The sequence below is a fragment of the Cebus imitator genome, unplaced genomic scaffold, assembly GCF_001604975.1.
Source record: "Cebus imitator isolate Cc_AM_T3 unplaced genomic scaffold, Cebus_imitator-1.0 Scaffold23, whole genome shotgun sequence".
Classification (NCBI taxonomy): domain Eukaryota; kingdom Metazoa; phylum Chordata; class Mammalia; order Primates; family Cebidae; genus Cebus; species Cebus imitator.
This window is the reverse complement of record NW_016107338.1, coordinates 10,969,604-10,997,084: the sequence shown is the minus strand read 5'-3', so window position 1 is coordinate 10,997,084 and position 27,481 is coordinate 10,969,604. Positions and strand designations below refer to the sequence as shown.

Genomic DNA, 27,481 nt, shown 5'->3' with positions numbered 1-27,481 from the left:
AGAAGAAAGGATATCAGAGATTGAAGATCAACTTAATGAAGTAAAGCATGAAGACAAGATTAGAGGAAAAAAAATGAAAAAGAATGAACAAAGCCTCCAAGAAATATGGGACTATGTGAAAAGACCAAACCTATGTTTGATTGGTATACCTGAATGTGATAGGAAGAATGGAACAAAGTTGGAAAACACTCTTCAGGAATTATCCAGGAAAACTTTCCCAACCTAGCAAACAGGTCATCATACAAATCCAGGAGATACAGAGAACACCACAAAGATACTCCTTGAGAAGAGCAACACCAAGACATAATCATAAGATTCACCAAGGTTGAAATAAAGGAAAAAATGTTAAGGGCAGCCAGAGAGAAAGGTTGGGTTACCCACAAAGGGAAGCCCATCAGACTAATAGTGAATCTATCTGCAAAAACTCTACAAGCCTGAAGAGAGTGGGGGCCTGTATTCAACATTTTTAAAGAAAAGAATTTTCAACCCAGAATTTCATATCCAGCCATACTAAGCTTCATAAGTGAAGGAGAAATAAAATCCTTTACAGACAAGCAAATGCTGAGAGATTCTGTCACCATCAGGCCTGCCTTACAAGAGCTCCTAAAGGAACCACCAAATATGAAAAGGAAAAACTGGTACTAGCCACTGAAAAAACATACCAAATTGTGAAGACACTATGAAGAAACTACATCAACTAATGGGCAAAATAACCATCTAAAATCATGATAACAGGATCAAATTCATAACATAACAATATTAACCTTAAATGTAAATGGGCTAAATGTCCCAATTAAAAGACAAAGACTGGCAATTGGAGAAAAAGTCGAGACCCATCACTGTGCTGTATTCAGGAGACCCATCTCACATGCAAAGACACACATAAGCTCAAAATAAAGGGATGGAGAAATATTTACTAAGCAAATGGAAAGAGAAAAGAAAGGGTTGCACTCCTAGTCTCTTATAAAACAGACCTGAAACCAACTAAGATCAAAAAAGACAAAGAAGGGCATTACATAATGGAAAAGGGATCAATGGATCAATGCAACAAGAAGAGCTAACTATTCTAAATATATATCCAGCCAATACAGGAGCACCCAGATTTGTAAAGCAAGTTCTAGAAACCTATAAGGAGACTTAGACTCACACACAATAATAGTGAGAATCTTTAATATCCCACTGTCAATATTAGACAGATTAATGAGACAGAAATTTAACAAGGATATTCAGGACTTAAAGTTAGCTCTGGACCAAGTGGACCTAATAGACATCTACAGAACTCTTCACCCCAAATCAAGAGAATATACATTCTTCTCAGCACCACATCACACTTATTCTAAAATTGACCATATAACTAGAAGTAAAAAACTCCTCAGCAAATGCAAAAGAATAGGAATCATAATAAACAGTCTCTCAGACCACAGTACAATCAAATTAGAACTCAGGATTAAGAAACTCACTCAAAACCACACAACTACATGGAAACTGAACAACCTGCTCCTGAATGACTACCAGATAAATAACAAAATTAAGGCAAAAACAAATACATTCTTTGAAACTAATGAGAATAAAACCACAATGTACCAGAATCTCTGGGACACAGCTAAAGCTGTGTTTAGAGAGAAATTTATAGCACCAGATAGATGCTCACAGGAGAAAGCAGGAAAGATCTAAAATTGACACCCTAACATCACAATTAAAAGAACTAGAGAAGCAAAGCAAGCAAATTCAAAAGCTAGCAGAAGACAAGAAATGACTAAGATGAAAGCAGAACTGAAGGAGACAGAGACATGAAAGACCCTTCAAAAAAAATCAGTGAATCCAGGAGCTGGTTATTTGAAAAGATTAACAAAACAGACCACTAGCCAGACTAATAAAGAAGAAAAGAGAGAAGAATCAAATAGAAACAATAAAAAACAATAAAGAGGATAACACCACTGATCCCACAGATATACAAACTACCATTAGAGAATACTATAAACACCTCTATGCAAATAAACTAGAAAATCTAGAAGAAATTGATAAATTCCTGGACATATATCTCCTCCCAAGACTAAACCAGGAAGAAATCAAATCCTTGAATAGACCAATAACAACTTCTGAAATTGAGGTCGTAATTAATAATCTACCAACCAAAAAAAGCCCAGGACCAGACGGATTCACAGCTGAGTTCTACCAGAGGTACAAAGAAGAGCTAGTACCATTCCTTCTGAAACAATTCCAAATATTAGAAAAAGAGGGACTCCTCCCTAACTCATTTTATGAGGACAGCATCATCTTGATACCGAAACCTGGCAGAGACATAACAAAAAAAGGACATTTCAGGCCAATATCCCTGATAAACATTGATGGTAAAATCCTCAATAAAATCCTGTCAAACCAAATTCAGCAGCACATCAAAAGGCTTATCCACCATGATAAGTCACTTTCTTTCCTGGGATGCAAGGCTGGTTCAACATGCAAATCGATAAATGTAATCCATCACATAAACAGAACCAATAACAAAAACCACAAGATTATCTCAATAGATGCAGAAAAGGCCTTTGATAAAATTCAATACCACTTCAAGCTACAAACTCTCAATAAACTAGGTATTGATGGAATGTATCTCAAAATAATAAGAGCTATTTATGACAAACCCACAGTGAATATCATGCTGAATGGGCAAAAGTTGGAAGCATTCCCTTTGAAAACTGGCACAAGACAAGGATGCCCTCTTTCACCACTCCTATTCAACATAGTATTGGAAGTTCTGACCAGGGCAATCAGGCAAGAGAAAGAAATGAAGGGTATTCAAATAGGAAGAGAGGAAGTCAAATAGTCTCTGTTTGCTGATGACATGATTGTCTATTTAGAAAACCCCATTGTCTCAGCCCAAAATCTCCTTAAGCTGATAGGCAACTTCAGCAAAGTCTCAGGATACAAAATGAATGTACAAAAATCACAAGCATTCCTATATACCAATAATAGAAAAACAGAGAGTCAAATCATGAGCGAACTCCCATTCACATGTGCTACAAAGAGAATAAAATACCTAGGAATACAACTTAAAATAGACACTTCTCAAAAGAAGATATTTATGCAGCCAACAAACATGAAAAAACCTCATCATCACTGGTCATTAGAGAAATGCAAATTAAAACTACTTTGAGATACCATCTCACGCCAGTTAGAATGGTGATCATTAAAAAGTCAGGGAACAACATGCTGGAGAGGATGTGGAGAAATAGGAACACTTTCACACTGTTAGTGGGAGTGTAAATTGGTTCAACCTTTGTAAAAGACAGTGTGGCAATTCCTCAAGGATCTAGAACCAAAAATACCATTTGACCCAGCAATCCCATTACTGTGTATATGCCCAAGGATTATACATCATTCTACTATAAAGACACATGCACACGTATGCAGCACTGTTCACAATAGTAAAGACTTGGAACCAACCCAAATCTCCATCCATGATAGACTAAAGAAAATATGGCACATATACACCATGGAATACTATGCATCCATAAAAAGGATGAATTCATGTCCTTTGCAGGGACATGGATGAAACTGGAAACCATCAAACTAACACAGGAACAGAAAACCAAACACTGCATGTTCTCACTCATAAATGAGAGTTGAACAATGAGAACACATGGACACAGGGAGGGGAACATCACACACTGGGCTTGTCAGGGGTTGGGGGTCTAGGGGAGGGATAACAGGAGAAATACTTAATGTAGATGATGGGTTGATGGGTGCAGCAAACCAACATGCTACATGTATACCTATGTAACAAACTGCATGCTCTGCAAATGTATCCCAGGACTTAAAGTATAATAATGAAGTAATGCTTTTTATGGCAAAAACTGCAAAAAAACAACAAAAAAAAGAAGTTCAACATGGGTTTCACTGAGCTAAAATCAAAGCATCTGCAAGGATGTGTTCCTTTTTGGAGGCTCTAGGGGACAACCCATTTCCTGCTCGCCCAGGTTGTTGGTAGAATTCAGTTCCTTGCATTTGTATGACTAGGGTCTCCATTTTCTTGTTGGCTGTAAGTTGAGGGTTTTTCTAAGCCTTTAGAGGCTGGTGCATTTCTTGGCTCATGGCCCTCTTGCTGTATTTTCAAAGCTGGCAATAGCAAATTTTCAAGTCACATTCCTCTGATTCTCTGATTTTTGATATGTAAAGTTGCCATAGTCACTCATTTCCACATGTTCAATGACCTCACAGCTTTTCTTTCTTTTTAATCCATGGGCAATTCTGAAGCCTGTTTTTAAATTTTTCAAATGGCTGGAATTGGGAGTGTGTGTGTATGTGTTCGCGCGTGCGCGCGCACACGCGTGTGTGTGTGTGTGTGTGTGTGTGTGTTTTAATTACAATATGGTCAGAGAATGTAACATCTGTGGTTTCAACTTTGAGAATTTTATTGAGATTGTCTTTGTAGCCTAATATATGATCAGTTCTTATAAAAGTTCCATAGATATTTGAAAATATATACTTTCTGTTTTTTGGCTATAAAGTTTTATATATATATATATATATATATATATATATATATATGAGATTTTGTTTTTTGAACTGAATCAAATTCTCTATGTCTTCATTTATTTTCATTGGTTTAATCTGTCCATTTGTGAGAGCTGTAGTAAAGTGAGCCTTCTATTTTAGATTGTGAATAATGCTACAATTTTCCAAGAAAGAAGAAACACTATATAGACCAAAATTATGTTCTATTTAGCCAATATTTCTGAATTGAAATGTAACTAGTGAAATCTGGAGAAATTTGTTTATATAAGATCATAAAAGCATCCTATCAGGTTTCTGCCATTTCCTATCTTGACATGCAATACAATCAGTTTTACCAACCCACTGACACCCAAGACCTAAGTGAGTTCTTCTTTATTTTTCATCAGTTTTTCTAAACATGGAGTACTTGTTGCTTCCAGAGGTCTACAGCCTAGACATTTGGAAAGAATAATGGCAATTCAGGAAACTGGGTAATCATTCTGAGAGTAATGTAGGATTCTATTGCCAATTTAGTCCCCAAAGTGAGGAAAGGTTAGAGACAGAAAAGCTTCCAGGGGTCATGTCTCTACTGCGCTTGGAAACTTTAATATGGAATATACTTTCTATTGACTAGCATCTTGAGTTTGGACAGTAGTTCAGTACTAACCTGATGAATTAATTTTCTAAGTTTGTTGGTTGACTTTTGTTTTCATTTTAAATCTTTTAGCTTAGTCTAGTGACCACCACCATAAAGAACTATGTAATATAATTTTCTTAGAGTAAATTTACTTCTCAAGTGCCACCTTTAAAAAAACTAAATTTTTAAAAATCACATAATCCCTTTCCTAAATGTAGAGCACTCTACCTTCCTATGTAAAGACATATTCTGAAGACCTAATGAGGGTACTCCCACAAAGAATAGCTCCCATTTTCTTTTAAAGAAAAAAAAAAAAGCATCCTATAAAATTTATGGGTTTCCATTATAAAAGTATTTTTTCTTAAGTTAATCTTAAGGACCTTACATGTCCTATAGCAAAATATGCTTAGTTTGAAGAGTTAAGAAAATGTAAAGCCTATTTTAAGAACCACACTTTGCTAACTGACTTTTTAGGGAAGCAAATTCAACAGGGTTCTGTGTGATAATAGGCCAGTGAAGATTTACTGTCTTAGTATTTCAAGGGCCGAATCTCTTGGTTTTCTGTGCCTTACTAAGCTAGTTACTCTGCTGAACTTTGAATTAAAATAAAAACTATCAGCAGCACAAAAGGAAAGCTGCTGCAATATCCTCTTATCAGAAAAAAGAGACAAGGCACAAAATCTTCAGCCTTAGGAACAAACAGTAAATCATTTATGCAGAGAGATTTGGGAGAGGAAATGTGGCATCAGGACAAATAAACAAAATACTGACAGTGCAGTATTCAAATGAATTTAGCTAGCATTTAACCAAAGAGTGAAAATAGCCTGGTTTTAGCTTCAGGCTGGTTGAAGAGCACAAACTTCTTAGGCTGCATACACTGGCCTGCAGACTGATTTTTTCTGTCAATTCATATTTCACAGGCTTTCCCGAGACAAGAATTGTCAAATTTTAGATGCCTTAAGATTGTGGTGATACCCATTTCATCACAGGAAGATATAGAAAAGGTTGCAGTAAAAGTTCACTACAAACAGTGAGATTTATCTATTCATGTCCTTTCTTGTCAGCTGCTCATTAGTAGCCGAGCTGTAAAATACTTTGTCTTTCTTTTCCTTTTCTAAACTAGAACCCTGAGGACCCCACAGAAGTTCAAGTCCAAACCTTCAACTTTCCCTGACTAATTAATAAGTCTGAAAAGTACCCCAACCTTGCTAGCTGAAAGTGGTTTTTCTCTCCTGCTTTTGAATATTTGTCCAATTGGTACTCACGCATGTGGTCATTTGCTGGCTTGTGATTTTTCTTTTATTGTTTTTGAAAACAATTCTTTACTTCTTTTACGAGAACTTTCAATATCTATATGTAATCATTCATACTCATTTGTAAATTTCTTGAAGTCAGAGTCCACATATTATTTGATTAGGAAGGGGAGGAAAGGGATTGAAAAATGTTTACCTCTACCTGCATTAGGGCTCTCAGTCACTGCAAATCCATGATGCCAAAGAAATACATTTTTTAAAAAAATGACAATGTATAGCCAGGCTGAATGGGATAGCATGATCATTATCATGATTTCTACTATCTTGGAGATAACCACCAGTGGTCTAGCAGTCAGATCCTGTCAAGTACACCTTGTTGGGGAAGCTAAGGGAGAGTAAATAAAAAAGGTTAAGGGAAAGGTCAGTAAGGTAGAGTGGAGGGGCTCAAAGCCTCAAACAGAGTCCAGGGATGGGAAGCAGGGACAGGGAATAACCAGGCAAGTGAAAAAATAGGAAATGAGCCTAGGGAACATCAAAGATAAGAATGAGGACAGGGTCTGCTCCCTGCACGGTGATGCATACCTGGACCAATTTAGATGAAAGAACAAGGAACAAAGCAGATATATCTGACCCACAAAAGCAAGTTCAAGGTTTCAAACAAACAGTTTCTTCCCATCTACAGAACTTTTATGCTTTAGTTGAGAATAAAATCTGTTCCAGAACATATGGATCTCTCAGTTCAGGTACCATTTAGGCTACTAAGAAAGGTCCCTTTTGCTCTTTCTATTCTCTCTGTACTTTATGGCATTCTTGTACTTCCTCGGGGCCCTGGAATGGTCCAGTCTTGTTCCCATCAACTTCATCTTTCACACCATGTAATTTATTGATATGCTCAGCCTTATTTGAATGCTTCTTCCTGTCTCTTCCACATTCAGGCTGCCAACATGAATTCCCTACTGCAGAGAACTACATTCTCGGGCACTAGTGTTGTGCTGTGAGGCTCCCAGCTTTTGGGTGTCTTAGTCTGTGTTTGCAATATCAGTGCCTGGAGTGGCTGTAAAACCCTATTCACAGAAGATGCCTTGTCAGACTCCTACACTGACTTCCATTATTCCAATCCTTTGGGCTATTTTAAAGAGCTTTATCTGTTCCTCCCACTTTCTCTAGCATTAGCTATATGCCCATTTCTCCCAGCTATTTGTTTAAGTAGAGTGTACCTGTTTGCTCTGTTTGAACAGGAATTATGAAGTCCTGTTGATGGTAGCTTACAGGGTTACTTGGAGTCTGTACAGACTTGCTATTTCTCAAATTGTGTATACAATTTATTTGTCTACATTCTCTTACCTCTGTATCTCTAAAATCCATCTTAATGCAATACAGCCCTTAGTCCCAAACCAATTTTTTTTAATACATGTTTCCCCTAAAGCCCCAATACCTTCATTCCTTTGTTCTGATTTATTGCTGCTGCCTACCCACAGCTACAAGGCAAAAATAATAATAATAATTAAAATTTAAAACCCCAGTAACAACCACATCAGGATTAACATACTAGGTCTATGTTAAACCACCCAACAATGAACTAACTCATGTTTAATTTATTAGCTTCATTCGGATATAAATTCTGAATGAAAAGTAAAAGGTTGTATAACTAATAATATTACAGTTGCAAAACAAACCCCTGAAAAATAGGAAATGTTAAGCAAAGAGAGCTGTGCCATCTTTAATTCATTGCCCTGTTTCTAGGCAATTCCTTGCATGAGGATGCAGACTCATGGCTGTGTTTTGAAAAGAACATGCAGTGCCAAAACCATCAGTACAAGGTATACATCAGCACAGTATACTACTCCAAACTTTAGGGCCTAGCTCACATGTATTCTGTGTGACATTGGTCTAAAAAACATTTCATTGTTACCTTTAATTATCACCTGCTTCTGTAAGTTTTGCGTAGATAGCTCTATCATTCTAGAGAGAAAAATTACAAGTCAAGTACTAGATAAGCCCCCAAGTGGCCTAAGGAAGGTATTCCCTGGCATCCATAGTATTCAGCCTGCAGTCAGGGATCAAGTTCTGTGGAGTTGAGGAATCTAAATCCATAATCTTAGAATGAAAAGGGCATCACTGTCAATCAACGTGGTCTTTCTCCAAACTTTTCATATTCAGCAAAACCTTGTTTATTTAACCCAATTAGAAAGGTCAACCCAAATCTACAAGAAGGACCAAGACAAATAAACAACTTCTAGATAATGGAAGTGATTTATTGGTTTCCAATACAGATTCCAATTCAAGCTCTCAGTACTACCAGATTGGGGTTCTGTCCCTCCTACTGGAACTGACAAGAAAGAGTGAAATTGGTAGGTTAATTCTACAAACACTAGAAAATTCTTATAAACAACTTAGGTAATAATTAACTCGAATATTCTTCCTTCAATATTTACATCTACAGGTCTCAACAGGACACACTGATTGATATGTTGCAAGCAACTTCATACCAATCATAGTGGAAGTATCAAAGTTTGCAAATGATTGACTTTTAACAAGAAATCAGAGAAGATTTAAGGTTATCACAATAATATCCCAGTCACACATTTGCATTTCCATGTGCTGCTTAAGAGAAAAGGCAGGGGTGGGTTACAAAGATGGAGTTAGGAACTGCACATGGGTCTGTGTTGCTCATGCCAACACTGTCCTTGTATTGTCACAGAAAAAAAAAAAAAACGGAGAAGAACTGCTTTACATCATCAATTTTCTTAACAAACCCTTTTGTCATATGAAGGTAGAACCAAACCTTGCTCACTCAACATTCTAATAATAGGCAATGGTTGGAATTAATTGAGTTTTACTTACTGTCTAAACCTCATATAGCAAAGAATGTAGACCTTGGAGATTTATTCACCACTAATGTTTTATGAGTATTGTGGTGAAATGAGGTATGGCAGGGAAGAATAGTATAATCTAGACAAACAGCAGCATTCCTGGTAAACCCCAAAGGGAGGCACCACCTTGGTAAGGTCACCTCAGGCCAGTCTTGCAGATTGAGAAACTCACCTTTGCTAGGGCTCTCACTCTTATCAGACTGAAACAACTGACTTGACCTGCTGTCCAAACTGTCAAGAAGTTGCTGTGTAATGATATACACTTACAGATATTATTCACTTAAAATGGAGGCTACTTCTTTCCAATTACTAAAGCTGCCTCTTTCCTGATCTCATAATACCCAGAGAACTGAATTTATGATTGTAAGGTTAGCTGGGAAACACAGAGTCAGAGAAAAAAGTGGTGAATGGTCTTAAGAATATACTCCAGGCCATGATGAGGTATGTAAAATTATCCTTGACCCACAAGAGAGAATACCTCTTCAGTCACCAGGCTGAGTTCCCAGAGGCTGAGCACACCCTCCTCTGAGGAGTTCTGGACAAACATTGCCAATTTCTAACTCTTAGGGTCTCCTTTCTCTGTGCTCTGAGCTTCCTGAGTTCCTTCCATTCAAACAATTGGTTCAGTTTCAGGAAATTGTTGTAACAGGGTTCCATGATTACTTATAATAGAAAGTGACTTCGGCTAACTTGAGCACAAAAGTGGAATTTTTTGGAAGAAGCTGAGAACTATTACAAAATTGAATAAAAAGCTAAAGTCTAAGATCTTTAAAAGAATCCATGGAGCTGCTCTGAGGATGCTTGCTACTTGGTAGGGGGAAGCAGACTCTTAAACAAAAAGAAGTAGCGGCCAGGCGCGGTGGCTCAAGCCTGTAATCCCAGCACTTTGGAAGGACGAGGGGGGCGGATCACGAGGTCAGGAGATTGAGACCATCCTGGCCAACATGGTGAAACCCCATCTCTACTAAAAATACAAAAATTAGCTGGGCGTGGTGACGTGCGCCTGTAGTCCCAGCTACTCGGGAGGCGGAGGCAGGAGAATTGCTTGAACCCGGGAGGCGGAGGTTGCAGTGAGCCGAGATTGTGCCACTGCACTCCAGCCTGGCACCTGGCGACAGAGTGAGACTCTGTCTCAAAAAAAATAAATAAATAAAAAGAAGTACCAGGCAGGCGGGTGCAGTGGCTCATGCCTGTAATCCCAACACTTCAGAAGGCTGCCGTGGGAGGGTCACTTGAGACCAGGAGTTTGAGACAAGCCTGGGTAACAGATTGAAATTGCATCTCTAGACATATTTTAAAAATTAGCTAGGCGTGATGGTGGAGCTATGATTGCATCACTGCACTCTAGCACTCTAGCCTGGGTTACGGAACAAGAAGACCTCATCTCTTAAAAAAAAAAAAAAAAAGCAATGAAATGTGGTAGTATTACTATAGAAATATGCTAAACATAAAAAGAATTGCAAAGGAGGTAATGGCCAATTTTCCCTGGTAAGGGGTAGGGATAAGTTTCAAGGTAAAGAAAGGCTTCATAGTAGAGGTGATATTTGAGTCAACTCTTAAAAGTATATTACTTTTATGTAATCTTATGAGTAGAGTTGATGTTTGCTTGATGGCCAAAGAAAAGGTACTCAAGGCACAAAGACACAGAGCTGTGAAATGTATGGCATATTCAAAAATATGAATGTCATTCTGTATACCTTCAGCATGGTTCATGAGAAAAATGAGACTGGAGAGGGAGCAGAAGACTGATCGATTACAAAGAACCCTGTAGCAACAAACTGTGTTTGTAGAAGAGCAGCTTAAGATCCAAAAAATAAGTTTTATGTATAAAACTTCTACAAACAGGACACTTTTTAAAAAAGTACTCATAGGGATTATTTTTCAAAGTTCAACAGTTTTCTTCCTTCTTCACTCTGACAACTGATTCCCTCCCCACCAACCTTCCTGTTCTCCCATAGACGCAAATCTATAGTGATCCATGATATTTCATGTCCACAGTTGTTTTTAAAAGCTTGGAATAAGGCTAGCCTTACAAAGTAATCTCATCAAGACTGACCAGCTTCATCTCTTTAAGAACCATTCTCTGAAAATCCTACCCTAGAAGACTGTGACAATAATAAATTGAGAAATTTCCAGGGGACAATTTCCCTTGGTAAGAAAAAATATTAAACCTGCTTTTCTAATCCATACTTGGCCTTCAGATATGTTCAAACTAGTTCTTCCAGCTGGAGCTACAGAGGGTAATTCATAGAGCCAAAACTGAGTCTCAGACTATTCTGGACTCTTCTTCCATCATCCTCATGGATATGATAATGTAACGTGGCACATCCAGACATAAATAAACCTTGGGAAGGAAGAATTCTGAAGGATTTTGTCCATTCTGGGCACAAGAATCTTGACCATAATACTAAGTGAGTGTGCATTCAGCACAGGTACTAATGAAAAAACTTTAAAGAGTCTTTTAATTTTGGAATTTATGAAGACAACCAATGGATTTGTTGAGAACTAAGTCCTCTTTCTGAAATGAGAATTTTAAAACTTAAATATTTTATTATATATAGTTGAATGTAGTAAAGGGCGTTTGTATTTAATAAATTACTTATTGTATATTCTGCAGTCTTTTTCCTTTCCTTGGTGACTAAGGAACTAGAGAAAGCCCCCAAATAGAACTGTTCTTGTTCTTGTAGGTTTCAGAAATCCTCTTGTCCCAGCTTTCTGTGCTAGGATTCCACTTCTCTTTTTGAGGCCTTTAGTTCTTTTTATTTTTTCTCTTTTATAAAAAGAGACAGGGTCTTGCTGTATTGCCCAGGCTGGTCTCTCACTCTTGGCCTAAAGGGATCCTCCTGCCTCAGCCTCCCAAAGTGTGGGAATTACAGGGATGAGCCACTGTGCCCAGCCCAGGACCTTAGCTCCAATGGCAAGTGTATAGGTTTTGCTTATGGGTTCTTCAAAGTGCAGTCTTTAAGTTTTTGCCAGTTGTTTTCTACAGAAGGCCTTGCTTTCTTTCAGGATGCTCTGCAAAATGCCTGCTGCCTGCTTTATTGATTGGCAGGAATGGTTACATGTTGCAGCAGCTTTTTTTTCTATCTGTCTCTCTAACCTGAATGTTCTGGGGCCACATTGTGTCGGTACCAGTAGTGTTCTGTGATGTAGAAAATAGGGAGCAGGAGGATTGGCTGTGTTTTGACACCATTGAAGTCCCTATTTCCCTTTTTCACATTCCCTCCCTTCCCCCAATAAGTAGCAGCTCATAACATTTTGCCCAATAGGATGTAACATTAATATCTTTGCTAGTAGAGAAAATCCAGAAATAAAACCAAACTTATGACTTTCAATTTTGTACATGATTATAGTTAAAATCTCTAATAAGGAAGGGATTTTTAAGAAGACCCTATGATTATTTGTAAATTTTGATTCTCCACACTATTTCAGGTCTTTATTACCATAGTGCTTTTCAACTGTGGTGGCATTTTCTAAGCATGGCTGCCACAATATCTCTCATCCCACATGTGCTTCTGTATTGTGGCATTGTTACCTTCCCATCAAGAGGTGGCTACTTCTCCACCCCCTTGAGTCTGGAAGGTCCCTGTGGTTTCTTTGACAATCGAATACAATGGAAGTTGTGGTGTACAAGTTCTGTGCATAGCCATAAATTGGCCTGGCAGTTTCAATTCCTATTTCTTAGAAGACAGCTGCTGTGTAAGAAATGTGACTACCGAGAAATCACCATGCTGTGAGAATCACAAACCACACTAAAAGGCCCCGGAGGGTGAGATGCTACATGGAGACAGAAAGAATCCAAGGGTTATGAAGTGCTAGACACAGGAGTGAAGGGCCGTCTTGGACATCTAGCACAACAGAGACTTCAGATGGCATCATGACTGTTACTACATGAAAGACCCCAAGCAAGGACTTCCTGGCTGGGCTTAGTCAACCCGCAGGACTAAGAGAGATAATGAAGTGTTGTTTTTAGCCACTGATATCTGGGGTGATGTGTTAAGCAGGAATTAATGGCTGGAACACAACCCATGTTGACTACAGTGGAGTGTAAGGGGAACCCTTCTTCCCAAACTTTAAATGGAGTAGCTCTATTTTTAATCTATTTCACATTTTGGGGTTCCTCATAAGAAATTATTTACAAAAAAGTAGCTCAATGTCTCAAAAAGTTTGACTATCACTGCCATAGACAATTGAGAGTTATCTAAATAAATATAGGCCACCCTTGAGGACCATAAAAACCATATTGTGACAGCAAATCTTTCCTGACTAGATTCCGTCAGACAAATATATTTAGGCCATTCTAAATAGATTTATGTTTTTATCTGATTTCTAAATCCCTTATCAAAGGATTCCAATCCCAGTTTCTAACACTCCTTGCCATTAGGAAATCCTTTTCAATTAGAGACTCATAGACTCTAGACTATGCTGTACCAACCCCTGCCGTTGTTGAGTTTAGGAAAAGAAGCTTATAGCGTCTCTCTTAGTGATCTAGACTATAGCTTCTAGAAGAGAGCAGAAACTACTTTCCTTGGTGTTATTGTCTTGTGTTAGGCACAAGATGATGAGAAAATGTGTCTTAATAAGGGCATCCATTTTAATTGGAAATGACGTCTCATAAAATTTGTACATCCTATGGCTCCGGGCTTTGCCTAAAGCATTTGAAGTGCCCTTGCCAATCAAAACTGTCTTTACTTCAACACTTAACAACACTATATGTAGAAAGACTTCCTTAAAGGGTTTCAGCATGCTCAGCTAAGAGCGGTGTTTTTAGTCTTGCTACACTAGTGTGCTGATTCCTTTTATCATTCAGACCATCTGTGATGAAGTCTATTTTGTTAACTCAGAAAACCTCAATTTCTGTAAGACTTTAAAATGAGGCATTAACATATTTTTATAGATTGTGCTACCATTATGGTTTTGGAGACTTCTCATTTCTGTTATTAAAAAGAAAAATCCTGCCATCTAAGCTTCTCATGAGAAACTATTTTTACATTCATAATCTTTAAAGATGCTTATGGAAAGAAGTGCTTTGAACTTTTTCAGTAAGATTTTAGTTCAGCCTAAAGCTTAACAATAATGTAATTTGAGTGAGGGTGGCTGATCCCCACCTGTCAGTGATGCTTCAGGAAGATGCATAAATCACAGCCAGAATCTCAACTGAAACCAGTTTAAAAATTCATACGGCTAATAGTCATTCCTGTGTGATCTGGTTTCTTAATACCTTATTACATTCTGTATACTGGGATTTTAGGCCTGGAATGTACCTTAAAAATCATCTTATTACCCCCTTTGTGCTACAGATGAGTAAACTGAGGTCACAGATTGTGACTGGAAAGCATACTTTGTTTCCACTATCCCCTTGCTGGTCAAAGTGTGCTTGGGTCAGTAGCACCCCCTGGGAGCTTGTGAGAAATGCAGGGTCTCAGGCATCCCACCAGACCAATTGCATCAGAATCTCCATTTTTATAAGGTCTCTACGTGATTCCTATAAGTACATTCATGTCTGAGAAGCCCTGCTTGATACCACATCTGTTTCCCAAAAGCAGTACAAGGCTTTGTAATCCAATCGATTGAGATTCAAAATCCAGATTTTCCACTTTCTAAGTGGCCTTGAACAAATCACACAACCTCTCTGGTCCTGCTTCCTTGGTAGTTAAATGTTGGTATTAATACCTACTCTGAAAGGTCATCATGGGTTTAAATGAAACAGTCTTTACATAGTTCCTCTTCAAATGTCTGAGGATAGGCTGTTGGAAACTGCTACCATTGCTGCTACTATGGCTGCAACTATTGCTACTTACTACTGTTGCTGCTGCTGCTCCTGCTGCTCTCACTATTTCTATTGCTGCTACTGCTATTGCTACTAGTACTACTGCTGCTGCTGTCATGACTGCTTGTACCATTGCTGCTACTGCTGCTGCTCCTGCTTCTTTCGCTAATTCTACTGCTCTTACTGCTAATAGCTGCTGCTACTACCACCATGGTTATTAATATCTCAAAAAGGGGAAGTAGCCTTTCAGACATTGACAAGTGTCCAAAGTGGAACTGAAGCCCAGGTCTCGTGACGGTTATTCCACTGCAGCTTTCCCGGTGCCTCCTAATTTCCCGTCTGCGTTAAGTATAGGTAAATACTAGAGCCAACATTCTTGTTTAAGGCCATTTCAATCCTTGGAGTAAAATGTAGAAAAAGGAGACAGCTTTTTAAAGATTTCTATTTAAACCTCCTGGAACATTAAAGTCAATTTGCTCAATTCTGTGTCTTCTCAAACTATTATAGCTTCAGTGGGTCTGAGTTTCTTCTAGGTGGCAGCTTCTGTTTCCTTTAACTATGGAATACTGCCTTTCTCTAATTTTGCTTCTAGCTTCCAAAATATTTTCCACAGAAAGTTTTACTGGATCTGATAGCACATTTGTTTTCTTAGAAAACAGGATATGTGTTAAACTCTGGGGTGACCTGCAAATTTCAGTCTTTGTCCTTTCAGCACTCAGCCCTGTGCTTAGGTATACTCACTTTTCCCTGCTTACGTGACCCCGTTTTGAATAATTGTAAAGGGGCAAAACCCTTATTGTATAAAAATAGAATTTTGCCATTTTGCAAACTGAAATAGATGTTGATTTTCTTTGAGGTCCCAGAATGACTTCTAGTCCCTGTTCTTTTTTTTTTTTTTTTTTTTTTTTGAAACAGAGTCTTGCTCTGTCTCCAGGCTGGAGTACAGTGGCATGACCTCAGCTCACTGCAACCTCTGCATCCCAGTTTGAAGCAATTCTCCTGCCTCAGCCTCCCGAGTAGCTGGGACTACAGGCACGTGCCACCATGCCCAGCTAATTTTTGTATTTTTAGTAGAGGTGGGGTTTCACCATGTTGGCCAGGTTGGTCTCGATCTCTTGACCTTGTGATCCACCTGCTTCGGCCTCCCAAAGTGCTGGGATTACAGGCGTGAGCCACTGTGCCTGGCTAGTCCCTATTTTTAGAACTGAATGTACGTGACTCAATTTGAAAACAATGACTAAAATGTTAACCTCTTAGCTCCAGGTAGACTGGATTCCAAAAAGTTATAGATCCTCTGGGTAGTAGAATAGCATATTTGTATGGAATGCACCCAAATATCCTAACGATTTGTGAAAGCATTTTGCAAACATCAATACCTAACAGCAAAATGTCTTCACATACTCAACTAGGGAAGTGTAAGCAGAAGAACAGGATTGTACAGTAGAGCCAGTTTCAGGCAAACCCACAGCAGAAGATAATGGAATTATACACTTTGTAAGAAATGGCGTGGCCTAATACGAATGGACACCATGAAAATTGTGCATCTCAGCCCATGAGTGGGCTCTTCAGTACCAGTGGAGGAGATCTGGGATGAAATAGAAAGTCCTTGAACAAGCCCTGGTAGAAATGATACAGCCCAGCCTGTTATGGAGGTGAAAAAGTGCCAGGCTTTCCATCCCTAGGAGGCCAAGACTCCTTGGCTACTGCTAGAGAGAGTACAGTGACGGGTATCTCAGCATGGGATGGCATCTTATACTTGCTCAGTTTAGCAAGCACTATGTCTTGTGCTTTTAATGAACACTTAAGCATTTGAAGAGAGCCAAATGAATTAGAAGATCCAGTACATATTTCTCACAGCCCTCTCCCTTACTCACTTACAAATTAGCTAAATTCACAAACAAGCTGCTTTATCAGGCTCAAGGATTCTTGCACGACTCCAAGTGAGTTACAAGTCTTAGATGTAAATAAGAAGTTTAACATTTCCTGAGTGAGAATTTGGATATACAAATATACTGTGCTGTCCTGGATTCCAAAGATGGTATTTCCCACTGTCAAAAAAGGTTTATATTATTTTAAGAATGATTTAAAATTATTATTTATTTATTTACTTATTCATTTTTAAGCACTTACATGATACTAACCAAACACTTTTTTAAGCACTTTACAAATATTAATTCACTTAATACTCACAATCATATTTACTAGGAAGGTACTATTCTTGCTATCATTTTATAGAGGGGAAATAAAGTCATAGAGAGTTTAAGTAACTTGCCCAAAATTACATAGCTAATACATGGCAGGATTGGAACTCAAGAAGTTTGGCTCTAAAATCTATGCTATCACTTACTATGCTGTATTATGAGGTTATTTTTTTTTTGGAATTTTCTTTATACTTAACTAGTAGATAAAATTTTTAGTTTGCAATAATAATAAAACCATAATGGTGAATTCAATACTTGAATGTGCCAATTATTGTGGCTCTGAATATATAATATATGAGCTATAGGTTGTGTTTTTAATTTCACAGTCTTTATTAGCTAACTTTTTCAGTTTATAAGATTATGATAGTTTTTCCTTTTAGGGCCATGTGTTATTATAAACTACAAATGTAAAAAGCAAGCTAAGTGTTATTTTAAAAACATCCTACTGTTACAATCCAAGGGACCAGGTACAGATGGCCAGAACCTGCTAGAGATTTGTAAGAAATCATTTAAAAGAGACTGGAAATAAGTTATTTGCCCGTTGAACACCTCAGTGCTTCCTTTCCATGCTGCTATTTGCATGAAACTTTGCCACTTAGGTCAGGGCTTATTACGGTTTGAAAGAGTTTCCAATAGCCAACCACAAACCCAGGAATCAAAGTCCCTCAAATATACACAAAAGAGAAAAATGCACACAACCTACCTAATCTACAGCCAGAGTGCTTCTGGGCCATGGAACCACCCCATTGTGCCTTGGCCACCCCAGCACAGACGCCGGAGTGTTGCCATGGTGGCAGGGACCCAACTGTGAGGGCTGGTTTCAATACCCCGCAGCTGCTCACTTCAGAAAAGGCAGGATGGCAGCCCACTTCTGAATGAGCGTTTTTCTCTAGGCTTTGCCCTGACCCGAATATTGTTTCTCACTGAATTTCCTTTTATTTATTTCTTTTTAGATATCAACTTTCCTTGAACTTTTCCTCTCATTTGTGTTGCAGTTGGCAGAACTACAGAACTTCTCCCTTCAGCAGAAAATGCTTTTTTCTTTCCTTTAACCATTTCTAAGGTTTTCCCTGTGTTGTCTTTATCTCCCCCTTCCAAATTTTACACCACATACCTGTGCCTCATTATACGAAGACCCAGAACAAATTCATCAGGTTTATTTACTCCAAGAAGTGTGAAGGCCTCCGGTAGCCCCCCAAAAAAATCCCTCCGTGATTCACCTGACAGCAGACATCTGGCCTATGAAACTTTGGAGCTAGAATAGAAACTATGACCCTTTCCTCTTTTCATTCTGGCAATGGTCATAGAATCTGTGTTTAATCCTGAATACATTCTCAATTCACAGTTGATTTCTAACCTGCTATTTTCTTCTCTTTGTTTACATGTTGAAAGAATGTAAGGAATGTAAAAATATAAAAACCATTATGAATTATGACCCCCTCTCAGAAGGATTGTAGAAAAACTGTTCGTGATGCAAAACAGGAGCTGTATTATATTTGAGGTGAATTTATCATCCTCCATGTCTAAAGGAGTTCGGAATAATTTATAAATGGGATTGTACTGCTGTTGAATATATTTTTTTTTAACTAGAAACAATTTGTTTACAAGTTTTTACTAAAGGCTGTCAGAAAAGAATGTTTGTGGACATGGTATCCAAAAGGCTGACAGAACCCAGAACTTGCTTGGTATTCAAAGGAGAGCTCATCCAACATTATCCTGCACAGTGTATAATTACTTGCATGTTGGGAGCCAAAAAAGGGAATGCAACCCTGTGAGTGTGTGTTTATACTGAAAAGTTGGAGAAGCAAAACAAGTCAGCAGCATGCTTCATCCCAACATCTGGGAATAATTAATTTGCTTGCTATGATGTATAACATGAAGTTGATAAAGTTGCCTGAAGCTCTGCATTTAGGCCATTTTCCTTATTTAATGCTTTCTGCTAATTTTAGTAAATCTTTTTCTTTCTAATCCTGAAATGCTGTGACAAGGAGGAACCTTCTGCTTATAGTTTCTGGATCATTTTCTTTTTGGTCTTATTGTCAATGTGTTTAGGAAGCTGACACTCACCCACTTTGCCCCCTTCTTCCTCTGCAGTGCGATGCTGCAAGAAAGAGCTCTAGAAAGTGAGGTGCTGGAAAATGTGACTGGGTCTTTACTTCTCTCTCTCTCTTTCTCTGTCTTTCCCCCATTCCCGCCCCCCCCTTCTTTTCTCTCTCCTCTGCCACCCTGTAAACGCATATTTGCGCTCTGAAGAGTTTCTCTGAAATAGAGAATGTGTTTTTGTTCCATTTTACAACTTAGGCTGGGATACTGGAGACTGTCATGTGAGACTCTCAGTATATTACATATGGAAAGTATTGTGACACGTTCTGATGGTTTATGTTAGGTGCTACATTGCCTTGATTGTGACTTTTAGAAAGAAAGCACAACATATATACAATGTCATCTTATTGAATCTAACAGTTCAAGGTGGTACAAGGGGCTTATCAGTCCCAGGGAAGTCTCCTCCAGTTTCTCACTGACACATGCAAGAATGAAACACAATTGTTACTCTGACCTTAGTTTGTTTAATTTGGGATTTCAGAATAAGAACAAGTATCTTATTTTTATTGGCTGAGGGCTCCCAGCTTTGAACAGTGCTGGAAATTTTCTATAGCACTTTTGAAAATTCGTATTTTACAACATCCAGCTATTTTCTTTGAAATCCTGGTGAGAGACAAACTGAGGAACTCCCAGTGTAGCCAGGCTATCTCATTCCCCCTGTCTTTTCTTAAGGTTTGTCTCCACATTTTGACAACAATTTCAAATCACTTATGCCCTGTATTTCAGGATTCTTTGGACTAAATATGTGTTGTTGTCTTTCATGGTAAAAAATGATAACTTCTAGAAAAATGATAATTCTCTGTTTATGTGGGGGTTGTCTTACAAAGAGTAATGGCCTGAGAGCTTGTCCTCAGCCCCCAGCACACTCACTGACCCGAGGGAGAAAATGCTTAGGCAGGGTTGCTGCTTTGGCTCATCTGCCTCTATACTCCCAGCCTCTCCACATTGCGACAGCTTCCTGCTCCCTTCCTCAGAACTTAGAAGCAGGGACTGGACCTTCTTATCAGTGACTAAGTAGTCATGCCATAGTTCCCAGATGCCTGTGTATGAACCAGTGACTGGGTTGACACTGGTTGGTTATGAGTTTTCCATGACCTGTTTTCTGATACCAAAAATGTCATCTTAGTCTAGTCAACAAAATATTGAGGTGTGTTGGAATCTCAGCAATTATATTAATGAGCTACGGCACATTACAAATAAGAAAAAAAAAAAAAAAAAAAAAGTAAGCTCCCTGACTACAGGGACCTTGCTTGTCATGTTTGCCACCAAGAAAAATTTCTGATGCATATCACTTAATAAATATTTGGCTAATGAATGAAGAAACAGATAGGTGGAAGAGTAAGGTGAGTTTTTCCTGACACTGAATATATTCATTTTCAGAATATAAACTTCTGTCCTTCCTACCTTTTTGCTTTTATAATTTATATATATATGTATATATATATATACATATATATATAACAATGATAGAAGAATGAATAGTTACTAGAAAGATTTTGGGCAAAAAGGAAATATTAAGCAACGTGAGATCAGTTTCCAAAATTCTTGCACTGACCTATAACATTCAAGATTTGGAAATTACAGCCCCATGCATCCTTTTTCTTGCTCTTGCCTTGTCTTTCACAATGCACATTTTCTTCATAACATTTGCCTATGAAGGGGAAATAAAAGATTAATGCCTATGAACCAAAATGAAAAACAATTTCAAATCCAGATCACCAATACTGAGCATCCACTTTGTGCCAGGCCCTGAGTTATGCACATTCACATGCTGTCCCTTAGAAGTCCTGAGAGGAATGTGTTATTACTTCCCTTTTACAGATGAAGTGTCAAGTGAGCCAGATTTTGGATGGTCCAAGGAGGTTATGGGTGGCTGAGGAAATCCAGGAGAGGTTAATGGAAGATGTGGGACTGAATTGAGTCTTGCTAGTTAAGGGTAATTTGGCTGAAGAGAATGACATTCTGGCAAGAATAAAGATGAGGAGAAGGAATGAGCACCACGTAGTTTGGAACAGAGTCCAGACTGACCTGAATTGAAAGCCAGCTGCAGTTAGGAAGACTGTGCACACATAGATGATTGGACAAGATCTTCATTTTGCAGGTCTTTAGTATATGCCTTAGTCCATCAGGCTGCTCTAACAGAATGCCATTTACTGGGTAACTTATAAACAATGAATTGCATTTCTTACAGCTCTGGAGGCTAGAAAGTCTAAGATCAAGGCACCACCAGATTCAGTGTCTGGCAAGGGCCCATATCCTGGTTCATAGACAGCTTCATTGTGTTCTTACATAGCAGAAGGTGGCGAGGATGTTCTCTGGGGCCTCTGTTATAAGAGCTCTAATCTCATTTATGACAGCTCCACTCTCATGATGTAATCACCTCCCAAAGGCCTTATCTCCAAATGTTATCACATTAGGCATTAGGATTTAACATCTGAATTTTGAGGAGACACAAACATTTAGTCTATTTGTCTAAAACTTGCTGACAATTTGGCTTTCCATTCAATGAGTCAATGCCCTGAAAGACATATTTGTCTCTTTGAATTTGTTTACTTGACTGTTTTGGGCTCCAGTGCTGCTGCTCGAGAAGATGAGACGCTGGGTGATCGTGCTCTTAACTGCCAGGCATGGTTTCCTATAAAGAAGATTCTCTTCAGACCTTAGTACACTATCTGAGGGTCTTTAAGCATAATCAGTCAATAGCTCTGTTGCTGAGTGTGCGGTGCATTCTTAGTTTTCTACAAGAGCTCAGACTATTGAGTTAGAAGTTCCTTAAAGGAGCAGAAGCCTAGCCTATTACAAGTTTCCAACCCCATTAATGCATGCATAACCTTAATATAAATATTGTATGAGGCTGGGTACGGTGGCTCACCCCTGTAAGCCCAGCACTTTGGGAGGCCAAGGTGGGCAAATCACCTGAGGTCAGAAGATTGAGACGAGCCTAGCCAACATGGAAAAACCTTGTCTTTCCTAAAAATACAAAAATTGGCATGGCTGCAGGTGCCTGTAATCCTAGCTATTCAGGAGGCTGAGGCACAAGAATCGCTTGAACCCAGGAGGCAGAGGTTGCAGTAAGCGGAGATTGCGCCACTGCACTCCAACCTGGGTGACAGAGCCAGACTCTGTCTCAATAAATAAATGAATAAATAAATATTGTATGACATTAATCTTACTAGAAAGTTCTGTTTCTTCAGTGGTGATACCCTGTGCATTTAAGGATATGCTTACCATGTTAACTCTGTGTCATCTCACTCATTGAAGAATGAAAAGTTGGTAAACTTGGCAATATGTGTATTTGTAAAGCACGTAGTTCGAAGCTGCATGGTAGGTGTTGAAGTTACAAAAGATTCTTATTATTCTTATTATTTAGGGATTTGTTTATACCCTAAAAGTTATTTGTAACCCCAAAATCAATACTCATGGTGCTTTCATGGTCATTCATGGACAGGCACAGAGCAGTGAAAAATTTGAGTCATCTGACATATACATTCCCAGCTGAGGTTGAACAAGGTGATGCTATGCATTCTTGTTTTGGCTCTCATACTGTAAACAAGTATCCTTTTGCAGTCTATTTAATGCCATGTTTTTCATGTTTGTGTTATTTTTGTGGATGGTTTTTCTGTTTTTTGTTTGTTTGTTTGAGATGGAGTCATGCTCTTTCACCCAGACTGAAGTGCAGTGGCGCAATCTTGGCTCACTGCAACATCTGCCTCCCAGGTTCAAGCAATTCTCTTGCCTCAGCCTCCAGAGTAGCTGAGATTACAGGTGCCTAACACGACTACTGACTAATTTTTGTATTTTTAATAGAGATGGGGTTTCACCATGATTGCCAGGCTAGTCTCGAATTCCTGACCTCAAGTGATTCACCCACCTCAGCCTCCCAAAGTGCTGGGATTACAGGCATAAACCACTGAACCCAGCTGATTTTGCTTTTTAAGGTGGACCCCAAGTGTAGTGCTAAAGTGCTATCTAGTGTTCCTAAGCACAAAAATCACCTTACAGAGAAAATGTGTGTTAGATAAACTTTGTTCAGGCATGAGTTATGGTGTTGTTGGCTATGAGTTCAATGTTAATCAACAACATATATTAACGTAAACAAGGCATCTTTAGACAGAATACACATAAAACATGATTATGTATTGATTGGTTAGCAAAAATGTGACAAGTGGCTTGCAGGAATCTAATCCTCTATATTCCCTTAGGGTGATGTCTCAATATTTACTAATCAGTGTTCTCAGTGACTTTACAGAACATAACTATCACGAATAGTAAGAATCTATTGCATTTATTATTATAGTTGTTCAAGAAATCCAAACTGCCAAACCGTGTGATTGGTGCCTAAGCCTAATCTAGAAAGTATGTTGATGATATTATAAGGTTATGGCCGCATGCAGTGGCTCATGCGTATAATCCTAACACTTTGGGAGGCCAAGGTGGGTAGATTACTTGAGGTCAGGAGTTCAAGACCAGCCTGACCAATATGGTGAAACCCCGTCTCTACTGAAAAAATAAAAATTAGCCAGGTGGCCAGGCATGATGGCTCACTCCTGTAATCCTAGCACTTTGGGAGGCTTAGGCAGGCTGATCGCCTGAGGTTGGGAGTTCAAGACCAGCCTGACCAATATGGAGAAACCCCACCTCTACTAAAAATACATAATTAGCCAAGTGTGGTGGCACATGCCTATAATCCCAGCTACTCGGGAGGCTGAGGTAAGAGAATCGCTTGAATCCAGGAGGCGGAGGTTGCAGTGAACTGAGATCGTGACATTGTACTCCAGCCTGGGCAACAAGAACAAAACTGTCTCAAAAAAAAAAAAAAAGATTAGTCAGGCATGGTGGCAGGTGCCTGTAATTCCAGCTACTCAGGTGGCTGAGGCAGAAGAATCACTTGAATCCAAGAGGTGGAGGTTGCAGTGAGCTGAAATTACATGACTGGCCTCCAGCATGGGTGACAGAGCAAGACTCCATCTCAAAAAAAAAAAAAAAAAAAAAAAAGTTTACATCAGGTCCCACCTTCTTTCTTCTGCTTCTGTCTTACCTGTTTCTCAGAGTGATGTCTCTTCATGGTTCCCATTTAATGTAATATTTCTTTGGTTCTTGAGCTAATCTTGAAAAGGGCAGAAAATTAATTCTTTGGGCCTATTTGTTAAGCTTGTTATGAAGTCAGAACTCACATGCCCACTCTTGTCAGACCTGGAGGCCCACCTCAGTGATGAGGCTCTCAGGTTGGAACTATTTCAAGTGTACATCACAGTCCATCATCCTGGGATCTGTGTCCAAAGATGATCCCTGAGTGTCCACATCATCATTGAATCTCATTACCTCAGCATTTCCTACAACTGAGCACCCACTGTCTGACTAGTATCAACCTCGTCAAGTTTGTACTCTCACAGGGGAGAGAGACCCATAAACAGAGGCAGCATAACATGGTTCATCATGTGGAGATGATGCCATGGGAGTATGAAGGAGTGATATTAAATCCAGCAGGAAACCTTCTCAGTAAACGTGGTTTTATAACATAGTCTAGAAGAATTAGAGTTGGTCAGGCAAAGAAGAGAGTAAAGGATGTATAAAGATGTCTCAGATAAATGCAACAGCATGAGCAAAGGCATGGAAGCATGAAACAGCATGGATTATTCTGGAAATCACAAATGTGTGAGTATTGCTGGTAATAAAATGGAAGAAGAGAGATGGGAGTTGAGGCTGGCTGGGGAGAAGCCCCGTCATGTGGCTATTCATCATGTCAGTATCAGGAAACCAACGAAGCAGAGTAACCCAAGATACATGATTAGATTTGAATTATACAAAGACCATTCTAGTGTATCTGGAGAATGAGTCCAAGGAATGTCAAACTGGAGGCAAGGAGACTGTTTTAAAACTTTTCCACTAGTCCTGGTGGGAGATGTTGAGGTCCTGAGCTACAGCAGCAGAGATACTATAGAGGAGAAGTTGATTCAAATAATATGAGGTGGTAAAATCAACAAGCCTTTGTGATTGTGCTAGTCAGGATGAGCTGGATTATGCTATAGTAGTAAATGTTCCCATCTCAGTGGCTTAACACAAAAGTTTATTTCTTAATCATGCAGCAACTGCTACAGGTCTAAGCATCTCTCCAAGGCAGCCACCCTCCATGACTGCCATCCAGGCTTCTTTGATTCGGTGATTCTACCACCTCAACATAACATCTCTGCATTCAACACAACAGTAGAAGAGAAAAGTCTCAGATAAAGAGAATCAAAAGAGAGGTTTTCACCACCTTAGACCAGTAATAATAAATGAATTTTCATTCACATTTCATTGGCACAAACTAGTCTTATGGCTCCACCTAACTGGAAGTGGGGCAGGAAGTAGAGTCTCTCGTGTGACTCACATGTGAAGAAATGAAGGAATTGGATATAGGTAGGCACTGGTGATGTCTACCACAGCCCAAGAGCATGGTGGAATAGAGATGGGCTAAGCACCAGAGCAATAATGCACATTGTGTATACAGAGTTCCAGGAGACTACAATAACCCTCAGCTCTCTAGCTTCAGTGTCAATGAAACAGGGAAGCCTGGAGGAACAGTAACTTGAGGGGGAAATGTTGGGTTTAAGGCACATGAAACATCCTACGGTAAGCACTATAACCAGAGATGAGAAGCAAAGGTAGAGTGCAGTGGAGGGTAGTTGTCAGGCAAAGCTGAACACAGGTACAGGGTTTGAATAGTTCAGGAGGGGCAGCAACCAAATCATGGTTATGAGTGGCAGGCAAAGCAGACAAATAATTAGAAGAGGGTGTCTGAGGAAGAATATAGACGTGCTCAAGCTGCTCTCAGTGTAGGTACACGTTTGCCTGATGCTGTATTTTAAATATGTTGTTGTATGCCTAACCCTACTTACACCTTTATTTAGTAATGGTAGCCCTAATGTTCTATCTCTCTTCACATATTCAGCCTGGATCCTGCTCCCATAAACAAGCCTTCTATCTGGAGCCTGGACACATGTAGGCAGCCTCCATTTACCTCTTACCTCCAATCTAATCATACCTTGTATTATCTTCCGGCTGACACTAGCAAAGACTGCACCATAAGAAAGCTGGCTGTATCCTTTAGACTCTGCTCTTGACCCTTGTCTCAGGTCCAAATTCTCATGCAGGAAACTTCCTCCAAACTCCATCCTGAGCCCCTATACACAAGCCTAGGCCTGGCCCTAGCCCTCACTCACTAGCCTCCCTGCCAACTCAGAAAACTGTGGTCCCAGCTTGTCATGCCCTTAGAAAGTCAAGAAGGTCAGTAAAAGCAATGGTTCTGTGTGTTTTCCCCCCAAAAACAGTGTGTTCCTTATTACCAACAAAGGATGAAATTTCTCTGAGATTTATGGAGTGGGAGGTAGATGGCATATAGGAACCATCCGAAAAGCAGTAAGGCAGCCAGTGTAGAGTTAAGTTTGCTTCCAGCTGGACATGAGGTTCCATGTCCAGAGTTCATGGCTGATACTACAGAAGGACCTAGACTGGGAAAAAGAGAGTTTCCAGGAAGCTCATGATGGCTTTAGGCAATAGATCAGAATTGCATCCTCATCCCCACCACACTAGGAGGAAGCTGAAAATATAAGATCAAGTCTATAGAAAGACCCAACAGGTCCCATCTAATTGTATGAGTCCAAATTCAGAGTCCAGGGAGATGGAGCAGTGCCATGACTCCAGGAATGTCAAGTGTCAGGGTCACAGTGAAGAACAACATTGTTCCAGGAGTTCTTGTCTGAACAAGAAAGGATTAAGATAGAAAGATAGAGTCCTGCCTTCCCAACACTTTTTCCAGGAAGACTGGCAGAAGCAAAGGTGCAGGCAAGGAAAACCCTGTGAGGGGCGTGGTGTGGGGCAGATCTTCTCCAATATAGGTAAAACTTTGAGACCCAGGCTTGAGGGTATCAGGTAGGCAGCCTGGCTGTCCCAGAGGCCACTTAAGGGCAACCCTACCTGACAGAACCCCTGAAGTTTTGAGCCTCTCTTTGACCTCTAAGAACAGCTTCTTCCAAGCTCCCACTAGTACCTAGGTGAGAGAGGCTATACTGGTTCAATGCCAGTGTGCTCAAGAAAGGCAGCCTGCCTGTGACTGGAGCTCCTCACAAAAAATGTGATGGGGGCAAGGTGTGAGTAAAAGCTAAGATGAGGCT

At 39.4% G+C, this 27,481-nt stretch overlaps 1 long non-coding RNA gene across 1 annotated transcript in view; it reads right to left on the bottom strand.

The window, feature by feature from the left end:
* The window catches only part of LOC119470134, a 67,875-nt gene extending 49,805 nt beyond the window's left edge, over nucleotides 1-18,070 (bottom strand). Inside the window, exon 1 of the long non-coding RNA XR_005199013.1 lies at nucleotides 17,929-18,070. This is a non-coding gene — a long non-coding RNA (uncharacterized LOC119470134). The remainder of the gene's footprint in view (nucleotides 1-17,928) is intronic.
* Nucleotides 18,071-27,481: the final 9,411 nt, after the last annotated feature.